Raw genomic sequence first — 12,373 nt, 5'->3', positions numbered from 1 at the left:
TCACACTGAAATTAAAGCAGCGGCACTTTCGGGTCCGTTTGCAGGCGCTTTTATTAGCGCAATAGCGCCTGCAAATCGCCCCAGTGTGAAAGGACCCTTAGAACACACAGTTAACCCCTTAATCGCCCCCTAGTGTTAACCCCTTCCCTGCCAGTGACATTTACACAGAAATCAGTGCATATTTATAGCACTGATCACTGTATACATGAGTATGGTCCCAAAAATGTGTCAAAAGTGTCCAATCTGTCCGTCGCAGTACCACTAAAAATCGCAGATTACTGCCATTACTAGTAAAAAAATAAATAATAATAAAAATGACATACATTTTTCCCATAGTTTGTAGATGCTATAACTTTTGCGCAAACCAATCAATATATGCTTATTGCAATTTTTTTTTACCAAAAATATGTAGAAGAAATACATTGGCCTAAACTGATGAAGAAATTTGTTTTTTAAAAACATTTTTGGGGATATTTATTATAGCAAAAAGTAAAAAATATTGTTTTTTTTTTTTTTCAAAATTGTTGCTCTTTTTTTGTTTATAGCGCAAAAAATAAAAATCGCAGAGGTGATGAAATGCCACCAAAAGAAAGCTCTATTTGTGGGAAAAAAAGGATGCAAATTTTGTTTGGGTACAGCTTCGCACACTGCGCAATTGTCAGTTAACCACCTTGGGACCGCCGCACGCCAATGTACGTCCAAACTTTGTAGGGGGATATCGTTGTTATGGCAGCAGCTAGCTGCCATAACCCCGGTATCCCTGTTTTCGTGTGGCGGTCCGCTTTCTGATAAAAGTGGTCCCTGCGGCGGATTCGCCGCAAGATCACTTTTATCGGGGGCGGGAGAGGGCCCCCCCCCCCCGTCGTGATCCGGTGCCCTCCGCCGCTTACTGGAGCAGTCGGTAGCAGCGGAGGTGATCGCGTCCATCTCCCTCCTGTGCCTGGAGATGAGTGAGGCTAAGATGGCGCCTACTCGTCTCCATGACACTGCTGGGCAGAAGCGACGTCAAAACGTCACTTCCGCCCATGCCTCTTAAAGGCATATTTTTTTCAATGTCATTTTTTTAAATTACTTTTTTTTTTTCATTCCTTGTAATAGGAATAAAAGTGACACAATTAAAAAAAAAAAAAAATGTAAAAATAAATAAAATAATGTAAAATAAATGATAAAAATAATAAAAAAATTTTTTTAACCCCCCCCCCCGTCCCGACGAGCTCGCGCGCAGAAGCAAACACATACGCGAGTAGCGCCCACATATGAAAACGGTGGTCAAACCACACATGTGAGGTATCGCCGCGACCAATAGAGCAATAGCAATAATTCTAGCCCTAGACCTCTTCTGTAACGCAAAACATGCAACCTGTAGAATTTTTTGAACTTCGCCTATGGAGATTTTTTAGGGTAAAAGTTTGACGCCATTCTACGAGCGGGCGCAATTTTGAAGCGTGACATGTTGGGTATCAATTTACTTGGCGTAACATTAAATTTCACAATATAAAAAAAAAATTGGGCTAACTTTACTGTTATTTTTTTATTCAAAAAAGTGAATTTTTTCCAAAAAAAGTGCTCTTATAAGACCGCTGAGCAAATACGGTGCAAAAAAAAGTATTGCAAAGACCGCCATTTTATTCTCTAGGGTGTTAGAAAAAAAAAAAACACATATAATGTTTGGGGGTTCTAAGTAATTTTCTAGCAAAAAAAGAACTGTTTTAAACATGTAAACACCTAAAATCCAAAACGAGGCTGGTCCTTGAGTGATTAAAGTAACACAGTGCCAAATTGTAAAAAGTGCTCTGGCCAGGAAGGGGATAAAATCTTCGGGGGCTGAAGTGGTTGAAGTGTATCTACGGTCACAGTGTAAAATAACATATTAATTTCCACATATGTATTTTATATTATTTCCAGCCTACTCCTATTATTCTGAATGATCTTGAAGTTTGTAAACCTTGTGAAGATCTATTTACTGAAGAAGAATTTACTTCCTCAAATTCTTTGACACATATTCACTATATCCTGTGAGTAGGTACTGCTGTGTCACACATTTCACAGAGCCTGCCTTCTGATCTACAGAGAGGAGGAGTTTCAGGAGGCGGAGTCAGTACAAGAATCACTGCTTGCAGGCAGCAAGGTACCATGGGATATGTAATCATTAGAAATAGTAAACAGTAGGGTTGTCTCAATACCACTTTTTTAGGACCGAGTTCAAGTGCCGATACTTTTTTTTCTAGTACTCGCTGATACCGATTACGACACTTCTTTTTTTTTAATGTCATGTGACAGTGACACTAATATGCAGCACTGATGGGCACTGATGAGGCGTGGACTATATATATATATATATATATATATATATATATATATATATATATATATATATATATACATACACAGTATATATGTGAGTACACCCCTCACATTTTTGTAAATAATTTATAATGTTTTTTCATGTGACATAATTGAAGAAATGACACATTGCTACAATGTAAAGTAGTGAGTGTACAGCTTGTATAACAGTGTAAATTTGCTGTCCACTCAAAATAACTTAACACACAGCCATTAATGTCTAAACCACTGGCAACAAAAGTGAGTACACCCCGAAGTGAAAATGTCAAGATTGAGCCCAAACACAGGTTTGCCACTGGAGTCCTCTTCCACTTCTTCATGATGACATCAAAGGAGCTGGTGGATATTAGACACCTTGCACTCCTTCTCCTTCCGTTTGAGGATGCCCCACAGATGCTCAATAGGGTTTAGGTCTGGAGACATGCTTGGCCAGTCCATCACCTTTACCCTCAGCTTCTTTAGCAAGGCAGTGGTCATCTTGGAGGTGTGTTTGGAGTCGTTATCATGTTGGAATACTGCCCTGCGGCCCATTCTCAGAAGGGAGGGAATCATGCTCTGCTTCAGTATATCACAGTACATGTTGGCATTCATGGTTCCCTCAATGAACTGTAGCTCCCCAGTGCCGGAAGCATTCATCCCAAAGCATGACACTCCCACCACCATGCTTCACTGTAGGCAAGACACACTTGTCTTAGTACTCCTTACCTGGTTGCCACCACACACACTTGACACCATCTGAACCAAATAAGTTTATCTTGGTCTCATCAGACCACAGGACAGTGGTGGTGGGTCCAAAAGGGCGCACGGGCGCCGCCCTCTCTCTCCTGCCACCCCCTCTAGCAACAATAGATAGCTGCCACCCCCTATTTAGGTGCCTGGTCCCTTTTCGGGTGCAGGGCGCCTGAATTACAGCGGCAGGGGTGATTTTGAGCAATAGGCGTCAAAAAAGGTGTCCTGCGAGCGCCATGATGGGTGCTCGCATGTCACTCAGCTTTGTTAGAAAACCGAATGAATATTCGCTTTCCTAACACTAAACCACCTCTCCGCCAATCAGGTACTCAAATCTGTTACCCGTCACCTGGCTGATTTGACAGGCGCTGTGATTGGACGCCAGGTGTCCAATCATAGCAGAGGACGGGAAGAGAGGACAGGAGAAGACATCAAGGAGCTGTCCCACCGAGACATGTAAGATGCGGGGGGCACACTGGCAGCATTTCATATAGCACAGTGGCTGCGTTTGATGGGGCACAGTAGGAGCAATTGATGGGCACAGTGGGAGCAATTGATGGGCACAGTGGCGGCAATTGATGGGCACGGTGGCTGCATTTTTTGGGGCCCAGTGGCTGCATTTGATGGCGCAGTGGCTGCTTTTGAAGGGCTCAGTGGCTGTATTTGATGGCACAGTGGCTGCGTTTGATGGCACATTGGCAGCAATTGATGGGCACAGTGGCTGTGTTTGATGGCACAGTGGCTGCGTTTGATGGGCACAGTGGCTGCGTTTGATGGCACGGTGGCGGCAATTGATGGGCACAGTGGCTGCTATTGATGGTACAGTGGATGCGATTGATGGTACAGTAGGCTGTAATTGATGGGGTTTTTTCAGAATTTTTCAGTTTGTTTGCCCCCCCAAAAATTTTGAGCACCAGCCACCACTGCCACAGGACATGGTTCCAGTAATCCATGTCCTTAGTCTGCTTGTCTGCTTGTCTTTAGCAAACTATTTGAAAGCCTTCTTGTGCATCATCTTTAGAAGAGGCTTCCTTCTGGGACAACAGCCATGTAGACCCATTTGAAGCAGTGTGCGGCGTATGATCTGAGCATTGACAGGCTGACCACCCACCCCTTCAACCTCTGCAGCAATGCTGGCAGCACTCATACGTCTATTTGCCAAAGACAACCTCTGGATATAAAGCTGAGCACATGCACTCAACTTCTTTGATCGACCATGGCGAGGCCTGTTCTGAGCAGTGGAGGCCCATGCATTGTAGGGCACACGGGCACCGCTCCCCCCCTCCAATACCTCTGCCGCCCTCCCTATTCATGTGCCCGGCCCCTTTCAGGACACCGGACACATGAAATACTATGGCGGGGATGGCCAGAGGCTCTAATAGCCTTCAAAAATGTTGTGTGGCAAAGCGAATGAATTTTCACTATTTTCACACTAACGTTCCTCCCTGCCAATCAGCAGGCAGGTCAGTGAGACCTGTCTCCCGATTGGCCAAAGCGTTAGGCGAGCCTAACGCTTTGGCGGAACAGAAGAAACGGCAGAGTAAGCCTGAGGAGCCGAACAGACACAAGAGCTGCAGCTGCCGCTTCCTGCCACTACAGAAGAGGAGGAGGAAGCCCTGTCACTCGGTAAGTGCCACCGGACTGGCTGCAGGGGGGGGGTTAGTGAAGTGACAGCCAAGCCGGGTGACGCCTGGCTGCATTTGACAGGCACAAGTGGCTGCGTGTACTGGGCACAAGGGGCTGCATTTGATGGGCACAAGGGGCTGCATATTCTGGGCACAAGTGGCTGCATATACTGGGCACAAGTGGCTGCATATAATGGGCACAAGTGGCTGCATATGATGGGGCACAGTGGCTGCATATGATGGGCACAAGTGGCTGCATTTGACAGTCACAAATCGCTGCATATGATGGGCACAAGTGGCTGCATTTGATTGGTACAAGTGGCTGCATTTGATGGGCACAAGTGGCTGCTTATACTGGGCACAAGTAGCTGCATATGATGGACACAAGTGGCTGCATATGATGGGCACAAGTGGCTGCATATGATGGACACATGTGGCTGCATATGATGGGCGCAATGGCTGCATATGATGGGCACAATAGCTACATTTAATGGGCACAGTGGCTGCATTTGATGAGCACAATGGCTGCATTTGATGGGCACAGTGAGGCTGCAATTGATGGGGGGGTTCAGTATTTTTCAGTTTGTTTGCGCCCCCCCAAAAAAATGTTGAACACCAGTCGCCACTGGTTCTGAGTGGAACCTGTCCTGTTAAACCACTGTATGGTCTTGGCCACCGTTTCAGGGTCTTGGCAATCTTTTTATAGCCAAGGCCATATTTATGTAGAGCAACAATTTTTTTTCAGATCCTCAGAGATTTCATTGCCATGAGGTGCCATGTTGAACTTCCAGTGACCAGTATGAGTGAGAGTGAGAGTGATAACACCAAATTTAATACACCTGCTATCCATTCATACCTGAGACCTTGTAACTAACAAATCACATGACACCGGGGAGGGAAAATGGCTAATTGGGCCCAATTTGGACATTTCCACTTAGGGGTATACTCACTTTTGTTGCCAGGGGTTTAGACATTATTGGCTGTGTGCTGAGTTATTTTGAAGGGACAGCGAATTTACACTTTTATAAATTCTTTATTTTTTATATTTTTTTTTAATATCATGTATTACATGCCACATGAAACATTTCATTTAATCTTCGTGTCCACTCATATAACTCCTTTTTATCGTAATATAACAACATAACACATTTCCTTACAAAATGATTCTAAATCTCCTCTATTCCAAAGGCATGTATATTTTCCCTTTTCTTTTCCCGTACCCCTTATACCCCCACCCTCGGAAAACCCCCCCCAAAAAAAAAAAAAGAGCACTGTCAAGGGGTACCCCCTCCTCATTTCCATTCGATCCTACATAATCTACCTCTCCTGTTCTCTAATTCTATAATCCACTAGAGGGGACCATATCCTCCGATATTTCTCGTCTTGTTCTTTCAGCATCATAGTCAAGTTTTCCATTTGTTGAATTTCTATAATTCTGGCCCACCACTGGGTTTTGGTCGGAGGGACTGTACTCTTCCACAGAGCTGGTATACAGGCCTTTGCAGCCGTGAGAAGATGTTTGAGCAGGGAGTTCTTATATTTTTCCACCGATAAGGGGACATCATTTAGTAAGAATGCAGCCGGGTTATTCCCAAGAGACACACCTGTGATATCCTTAATCGTTTCCTCGACCATTTCCCAGAAACTCTTAATTTTCTCACAGTCCCAAAATATGTGTAGCATCGTGTCCTCAACTCTCTTACAACGCCAGCACCTATCTGAAGCCTGTGGGAAAATTTTTTGAAGAACTGATGGTGTTCTGTACCATCTAGTAAGGATTTTATATCCTCCCTCTTGGTATCTACTAGCAATCAATGTCTTATGTATAGAGTTTAACATGTTAACCTTCTGTTTTTGAGAAAACGTTACCCCTAACTCTCTCTCCCATGCTTGCATGAAATTCAGCTCTTGTGGGGCTTCCAGGCTCGTTAATATTTCATAAAAGTGTGATAGAGAGTGTCTCATACTTTCGCCGCTTAAGCATTTCCGCTCGAAACAGGATAACTCCCGTATCACTGGGTATGTTTTCATTTTTGAACGGATAAACGCTCCTAACTGCATGGCCCTGAAATAATCCAGGTCCGATGCCACTTCTCCCTCTATCTCACCTCGTGTCATCAAACGGCTATCCCTAGAAAAGTCTATGAGCCTGCTTCTCCCCTTGTGTTTTAATACCTCATAACTCCGATCTGATAAGCTTGGTTGAAAATCTGGGGAGCCCAATACAGGGATCATAGGGCTCGGATAAGGTGAAAGGTTTGTTTTTTTGAAGATCATATTAATGGAACGAATGGTTGCGCCTGTTAGCGGATGTTTTTTCACTATTGTAGGTAATTTCGATTTTGCTATCCATGCTATTCCCTCCAGTGGAATTTTAACCGTCGCTTGTTCTAACTGTACGTGTGGTTTCCTTACGGAAGCACACCATTCCACCACTCTAGCTAACTGTAGGGCTTCCTGGTATCTCACTGGGTCTGGAAAGCCAATACCTCCTTTTTCTTTTGGGAGCACTAGAATGTTTCCCCTTACTCTTGCTGGCTTCCCTGCCCAGATGAACCTCAGGAACCTTGATCTAAGGTCCTTTAGGAAGTTCGAAGGGATCTTTATTGGCAAGGTATGCAATAAGTAAAGGAGTCTAGGCATCACGTTCATCTTTATAATATTTGTCCTTCCAAACCTAGTGAAGGTTTCCCTATCCCATCTCCTAAAATCCTGTTTAATTTGTCTTAGCATCGGGGCATAGTTTAGTTCAAACACTCTACTAAGCTTCTTTGGAATTTTGGTCCCCAGGTAACTTATATGAGAGTCTGACCATCTAAAGTTAAATTGTGACTTTATCTGTTGTGTTTCAGTTACCTTCATTTCCAACCACATAGCTTCGGACTTAGTATAGTTTACTTTATAGTTTGCTAAGTCCCCAAAATTATTTATCTCCCTTAGAAGAGATGGAAGGGATATAATTGGGGAGGATATAAAGAAGATCAAGTCGTCGGCATATGCTGCCAGCTTATGCTCTTCACTTTCTGTCTTAATACCCTTAATGTTAGGATTAGCACGATTTTCCTTAAGAAAGGTTCCAGTGTGAGAATAAAGATAATTGGCGATAGGGGGCAACCCTGCCGCGTTCCATTTTGTATCCTAAAGGGGTCCGACAATCTGTCATTTACCTTAACCCTCGCACTTGGAATTGAATAAAGGTTTGAAAGCCAACTCAGCATTCCTTCGCCCAGTCCAATATGTTGTAAAGTTGCTTCAAGAAAAATCCAGTCAACTCTATCGAATGCTTTTTCTGCATCAGCTGAAAGCAATATAAGGGGTTCCTGTCTACTCTGTGCAGTGTATATCGCATTGATTACTCTCTGCGTGTTTTCCCTCCCCTCCCTTCCTGCAGTGAATCCCACTTGATCTGGGTGAATTAATGCAGGAATATACTCTTCTAATCTTAACGGCAAAATTTTAGAAAAAATTTTGAAATCCACATTCAGCAACGCAATTGGTCGGTAACTGGAACATTGGGATGGATCCTTTCCCTCCTTCGGGATTACTGCTATATGTGCCATCAAAGTCTCCCTAGGTATCGTCTGTCCCTCCCGTAGGGAATTAAAAGCCGCTATGAATCTTGGAGCCAATTTCTCAGCGAAAAGTTTATAATACATCAGGGTATAGCCATCTGGGCCCGGGGCTTTCCCTACTTTTAGAAGGTTTATTGCTTTCTTAAATTCTTCTATTGAGATTGGTACATCTAATTCTCGTGCTATCTCCTCCGTTAGCCTTGGCATTTCTGAGTTGCATAGGTAATCTCTTGCCCTCTCTTGTTTATTTTTACGCCTCTGTGGGGAATGGTGACCATCCAGTTGGTAAAGATCCTCATAGTATTCTCTAAAAATCTGTGCCATGTCCTGCGATGATTTCACCACCTCACCCCTCTGGGTCTGTAGTGAGGCATCTTTGAGGCCCTTCGCCAACATCCTGCTTGGTTTATTCCCAAATTCATATAGTGTCCGCCTTCCCCGTTTCAATTGCGCTTTTGCCTGTTCAATGAGTAGGGAGTTCAGGTCTTCCCGGAGACCACCTAATTTCTCCTCTAATAGCTGCATCTGGGATTTTTTATGTTTTAATTCTACTTCCCAAATTTTTTTTAACATAACCTCGATCTGTTCATTGAGCTTTTTTTTCCTATGCGCCCCTAGCGATATCAAAACTCCCCTCATCACGCATTTATGTGTTTCCCAAACACAGAATGGGGTGACTTCATCCGACTCATTTGTCAGAAAGAAGGAATCCAGTTCCTGGCTTAGTTTTTGCTCATACTCCTTATCCTTTAGCAACGTCTCATTAATCTTCCAGTGCCACTCACGGCGTTCCTCCTCCCCCAAATCCAGCGTACAGTCTGTCGGAGCATGATCTGACAAGGTGAATGATCCTATGTCAGCACTCACCAATGATGTTATGGCTGTCTGTGATATCAAAATGTAATCAATGCGAGTGTATGTCTTATGTTTTGCCGAAAAGAAAGTATAGTCCCTGTCTTGAACATGGAGTGTCCTCCATGAATCTATTACCTGCAAATTACTTAGTAATTTCTTAACTCTTCGTATTTTTGTCAGTGAAAGATGTGTTGCTCCCCTGGATGTATCCAGGAGAGGATCCAATGTGAGATTTAAATCTCCTCTTTCACTAGGATTCCATCCTTATGTTGATGTATCGTTTGCAGGCAAGTTTCTAAATAACCGACCTGGTCTTCATTCGGGAGGTATAGGTTCACCAATGTGACCCTCTGTGATCCAATTAGTCCTTTTACAATTAAAAGACGGCCCTCCTCATCTGTAACTACCTTCAACTCCTTCCATGGGATCTGTTTCGAAACGATAATAGATACTCCATTGGATTTGGCGCTCAAAGATGCACTATGATAGACTATTGGAAATTTATGGTTTACAAGTTTTGGTATTCTATCCCTTCTAAAGTGTGTCTCCTGGAGAAAAACAATCTGCGCCTTAAGCCTGCCCACTTCCGCAAGTAATCTAATCCGTTTTTCTGGAATGTTCAGTCCCTTGACATTATATGAGGTGAATTTTATTCTAGTCATGTCTTTGCGATCCCTTGGGGGCTATGAGGAGGAGGACCCCCAGACTAGAGAAAAAAAAAAAAAAAAAAGCCCCTCCCCCAGTTCCCTTATACCAGTTAAGGGAGAAATCCAATCGGCACAAATCCTCGATGCCGTTGGGAAAAAAACAAAAAAAACAAAACTGGGTTAAAAACGCCTCCGACTTTTCCTCTACTCGGAGGGGAGACGTCTATTATTGGGGAATGTCCCTGAACAGGAAAAGTTTGAGCGTGAATATATCAGCAATAGCAGTGGCGCGCCTTTTGATAATAACTAAAAAGAGGAATTTTCCAACATGTTTGTCTTCCCCGATCCTCAGGACATCGCCCTATATCTTCCCTTTTCACATCAAAAGAATGCAAAGATAACCTTATGCAGCTGTATTTGCATTTCCATACTTATTTGGTAATTGCCATCCTAGTACCTAATTTACCCCCCCCCCCACCCTCCCCACACATCTAACCAACTTCCTCTCTACCCTTTACTCCTAGTGGATTACCCCGTGTGTCTCCCTCCTCTACCCCTATCCTCCCCCGGTCCCCTCCCCTAATACCCCCACACTCCCTCCCAGAGCCACCCCACCCACCCCTACCAACCCCAGAAGGGCGAGGCGATGAAGGAAAAAAAAAAATTAAAAAAATTTTTTTACCACTCCCCCCACCTCCCCCTCCCTCGAAAACCCACACCTCCCCGACCCCCTCCCCCTTCCCCACCCCCCCTTTACGCCTTTCCCGTCTCTTTCTTCATGTGCATCAAGTATATCATGTGTTTCCTAAGACCCACGTGCTATTCATCCAAAACACAGCAATAATCTACCAACCCCACAGCACGCCACCAAAACAACAACAAAAAAAAAAACAAAAAAAAATTTGTCTTTTTCTTCCCCCCCCCCCTCCTTCCCTCCTCTTCCCTCTTCCCTCATTTACCACTCCCCCCACCTCCCCCTCCCTCGAAAACCCACACCTCCCCAACCCCCTCCCTCTTCCCCACCCCCCCTTTACACCTTTCCCATCTCTTTCTTCATGTGCATCAAATATATCATGTGTTTCCTAAAACCCCCGTGCTATTCATCCAGAACACAGCAATAAATCTACCAACCCCACAGCACACCACCAAAAAAAAAAAAGATGAAAAAAACAAAAGTGTGATAGGGAGAAAAAAAAAAAAAATTTTCACTCTTTTCCTTTCCCTTCCTCTCCCTTACCACTCCCCCCACCTCCCCCTCCCTCAAAAACCCACACCTCCCCAACCCCCTCCCCCTTCCCCACCCCCCCTTTACACCTTTCCCATCTCTTTCTTCATGTGCATCAAGTATATCATGTGTTTCCTAAAACCCACGTGCTATTCATCCAGAACACAACAATAAATCTACCATCCCCACAGCACACCACCAAGAAGAAAAAAAAAAAAAGGGGGAGCAGAGGTATCTTCCACTGACACCACTTTGAGACTCATTGACTCTATATCCAAGGTTTTCCCCACCTGCATTCCATAATACATAAAATTCTTATGGGAGACCCTCCATTAAGCATAAAAAATAAAAAATAGGGCCATTTAAAGGGGCAAGGCAAGGGAGGGCACACGGGGGGGGAGCAACACGAAGAGAAGCGAAAGAAAAAAAAAAAAAAAAAAAAGTCAGGGAGTACCCCATAAAATCCGGATTAGGGAGAAGTAATAAAAAAAAAAAAAAAAAAAACAAAAAAAAACAGGTCCACCAAAGTACTATTATTCTGCTTCCTTCTCCCAATTCCTACTCCTCTGAGGTTTCTTCTGTTGAGTATACTCCCCCACATTGTCAATAGAAATATCAATCCAGTCAGGGACCTCCACTACTTCTGAGCCTAAGAACTTAGATAAGTCCGGTAGTTGCTCTGGTACCAACAGGGCAAAGGTATGGCCATCCTTTTTTATAATTAATGATAATGGGTGCCCCCATCTATAAGTTGCAACCTTTGCCCGTATTTGATCCAGTAGTGGCCTCAGTAACCTTCTCCTTTTCTTCGTCTGCCAGCTAAGGTCTGGGAACACCTGGACCTTCTGGCCTGCATATTCCAGTGCACCTTTCTGCCACGCTGCTCTCATTATATCTTCTTTTACTCTGAAAAAGTGCACCCGGCATAACACATCTCTGGGGGGCCCTTGTTCCGAAATGAGCCCTACCGGACTCCTATGAACGCGGTCCAGCTCAATATGGGTTTCAGAGGGTTTTTCTAAGTATTTATTAAAGATATCAGTTACTGTCTTTCTCAAGTCGGGTGTTTTTATTATTTCTGGGATCCCTTTGATGCGTACATTATTTCTTCTGCTTCTATTCTCAGATTCTTCTGCTTGCAACTGTAACATTAGCAATTTTTGATGTTGTGTTTTAAACTTCCTTTCCAACAAATCTATGCGGGCGTCTGCCGAGGACTGTAAGGACTCACAGCTACACAATCTTTTGTCCATTACCTCTAGCTTAGCAGCTACTTCGCTCATTTCTTCCCTTACCGCCGCCTTTAGATCGCTCAACAGGACTTGTAATTCCTCTTTAGTTGGTAGCGCCTGTATGAGCTTCATAATATCCGGTTCA

This window comes from Aquarana catesbeiana, linkage group LG02 (genome assembly GCF_042186555.1).
Source record: "Aquarana catesbeiana isolate 2022-GZ linkage group LG02, ASM4218655v1, whole genome shotgun sequence".
Taxonomy (NCBI): domain Eukaryota; kingdom Metazoa; phylum Chordata; class Amphibia; order Anura; family Ranidae; genus Aquarana; species Aquarana catesbeiana.
This window is presented reverse-complemented; position numbering follows the sequence as displayed.